Source organism: Apium graveolens, chromosome 4 (genome assembly GCF_009905375.1).
Source record: "Apium graveolens cultivar Ventura chromosome 4, ASM990537v1, whole genome shotgun sequence".
In the NCBI taxonomy this organism is placed as follows: Eukaryota; Viridiplantae; Streptophyta; class Magnoliopsida; order Apiales; family Apiaceae; genus Apium; species Apium graveolens.
The window spans coordinates 39809264-39812471 of record NC_133650.1 but is presented as its reverse complement, the minus strand read 5'-3'; the positions used below and the strand labels follow the sequence as shown (position 1 = coordinate 39812471).

Below are 3208 nucleotides of genomic sequence, written 5' to 3'. Positions count from 1 at the left end.
GTGTAGTAAGCTAATACCAGGCAAGTGTTCTGAACTTTCTCGAGATATTATCGTGATTAATATTCCTGTTTTATATTGTAAGTGCTTTGAAGCACTGAACCCTAAACCTTGATTCCAGTTATTGATCTTGAGCCGTAACCTGATTCTTTCTAGACCATTGATTGTCGTATACCCAAACACGAACCTCAAAAATACGATACTACTCCACAAATACATACAAACTAAATATTAAACACTGAACCAGATTGCTTACACATTCAAACCTTTATATTTTATGCTTTGAAAGACCGAACCCTTGAAAACCTAAAACATTGATTCATTGTTATCCAATTCTTTCATTACTTAGCATCCAAACTTTGAAAATACTCTTTTGATCCTTATGCAGATTAAAACCATTTCATTATGGAACATCAAATGTTGTTAATGATTCTGGTTATTGTTTATTATTGTTTATTCTGTTATTATGTTTGAATTGGATTGTTTTTATAAAATTGTGGACCAGATTCGTGGTCAGACCATATAATGGTCAAGTCAGGCCAATGTGCGCCTTGGATCCAGTAGTTAAAGCAATGCTGTGTGCTTTGCTCGGGGTTAGTGCGTGACTGATCAGCAGCCTAACCTTGGTTTTTAACATGAAAATATAATATCCAATTCTAAATCATAATCCATTATTCACTTAATATCATAACCATGTTCACCTGATGATCAGTATTCTCAGTTTTGTCATTGTGACTTGCTGAGCTAGTTAGCTCATTTGTGCGATATTGTTTTTGTTCTTTTCCGGTTAAAAAGGAACCGGTTGGTACCGAGGATCACCAGTCCAGCTCGAGAGCTAGGGGTTCAGGTTGATTGAGCTGAGCTAGTAGGCTTCTTTTGGGATAATTTAAGTCTGTAAAAGTTTGTAATAATGTTTAATACTCAGTTTTGAGTTTGGAATAGTTGGGATTTGAACGTTTGTAATATAATAGTGTGTTTGGCTTGTGTGCATACTTTAACCTGTTGCGGTCCATGGTGGTTGGTAAGTAGGGTCACTGCATATTATTATTATCTTTATTATTGTTATAAGCAGGTTATAAATAAGGTGTGTGTGGACCCCAAACTTCTGACTCGGGTTTGGAGGGCGCCACACCCGGGCTTTTAACCGAGCGGGGCCGGGCTTTTAACCGGGCCGGGCTTTCCCAAAAAATATAGGGCCCGTCGAGGCTCTAAGCCCGATCCGGGACCGGGCCGGGTTTGACTAGGTTTTGACCGGATCCAGCCGGACCAGGTTTTCGGGTTCAAGCTTTTTGTGCATTTCTAATATGATATGATGACTAAATTTTTGGACTTCAAACCCTAATTATGGTTGCTTACACAATATGTATATCAAATCTTTGTGGAATAAGTTACAGTAATAGCCAAAATTCGGTAACCGATCATTTCAGGTCAAGAACGAGTCAATTGGAATAAAATTGGGACAAAAAGATGGGAAATTAGGTTTTGGTTCGCACAATATGAAAGGTGGACACACCCAGGTGAATGACGCACCCTCCTAAGAATGAAAGTTGGCGTTTATCAGTTTTGTGTCATCTAATTAGTGTCATCGTCATTACATGCTAAGGTTGAGAACAAAAAGGCTATTGAATGAAGTACTTAATGAAGTTAGAATCCCATGTTTGTCATATATATTAATTCAATCAATCTTATTCTATTAGTTATAATTGTTAGTTTAATTCTTAGTTATAAACAACATCAATTTGTTATCGTCTTAGCATTGTAAATAACCATACATTGTTTCTTAAGTGCATAAATTATAAAGTTAACCTAAGCCAGTCTCTGTGGGAAGGAATCTGATTTATATCTTATACTACTTGTGAACTCGTATACTTGCGTGTATTATTAGCACGTGTTTAGCGACTAACAAGTTTTTGGCGCCACTGCCGGGGACTGTAGTGTTAATTTTTAGTTTATGTGTTTTCCATCAGTGGTCGTTAAAGTTCATTGACTCGGGCATTGTTACTTATCTGTTTCCTTGTCTTATTTCAGGTACTCTAGCGAGGGTGTATGCATACGCATTCGCGTACTCGTAAGAGAACTCTGGATAAAGCCGAGGAAGAAGTTGTGGTGGTTCGAAAGGAAGTTTTTGAAGAAGAAAAGAAAGTAGAAGAAGAAGAAGAGAAAGTCGAGGAACTAGTCTTAGTAGTGATGGGAGATCAAGCAGAAAATCCTGAAGCTTTGATGGACTATTTTCAGCCTAAGATCAATGACATTCAGTCAAGCATCATTAGGCCAGCCATCAGGGCTAACACTTTTGAGATCAAGTCAAACACGATTCAGATGATACAGAACTCAGTTCAGTTTGGGGGTTCTCCTACTGAAGACCCCAACATGCACATCAGGGATTTCATCAAGACCTGCGACACTTTCAAGTTCAATGATGTGACTGAAGATGCTATCAAGCTGTGACTCTTCCCATTCTCTCTGAGGGATAAAGCTAAGTGATGGTTACATTCTCTACCAGCAGGGTCTATCACCACTTGCGAAGATCTTGCTCAAAAATTTCTCATTAAATTCTTCCCTATGGCGAAGACTGCTGCAATCAGGAATGCTCTTACTCAGTTTGCTCAGCAAACTGGAGAATCTCTGTGTGAGGCTTGGGATCGATATAAGGAGATGCTAAGGAAGTGGCCACACCATAGCATGCCTGATTGAATGATTATAAACTATTTCTACAATGGATTGGGTGTTACTTCTAGACCCATGCTCGATGCGGTATCAGAAGGAGCCTTGAGGGATAAGAGCTACGATGAAGCTTATGAATTGATTGAACTGATGGCTGCTAATGAGTACTAGAATCCTTCCCAGAGACTGTCCCAGGGAAAAGCAACAAAAATTCTGGAATTGGATGCAGCAACTGCTATAGCTGCCTAACTTAAGGCTTTGACGATGAAGGCAGACACTTTGGCTAATTATGGAGTTAATCCAATCGCTAGTGTCTGTGAGCTTTGTGCTGGTGCCCATGAGACTGATCAGTGCACAATTTCTAGTGAATCAGCTCAGTTCGTGAGCAACTTTCAGCGTTCGCAGCAACCTGTGCCAGCCACTTATCATCCCAACAACCGCAATCATCCTAATTTTAGTTGGAACAACGCTCAGAATGCGGTTCAACAGCCTTATCAGCAGTATCCAGCTAAGCAGTATAACCCTCCTGGTTTTCAACAACAACATT

At 39.5% G+C, this 3208-nt stretch overlaps 1 non-coding gene across 1 annotated transcript; it reads right to left on the bottom strand.

Moving 5' to 3' along the window:
* Positions 1-2574: 2574 nt before the first annotated feature.
* LOC141723204 (small nucleolar RNA R71) lies at positions 2575-2681 on the bottom strand. The gene has a single exon (XR_012576191.1). It is a non-coding gene; the product is annotated as a small nucleolar RNA R71 (small nucleolar RNA).
* Positions 2682-3208: the final 527 nt, after the last annotated feature.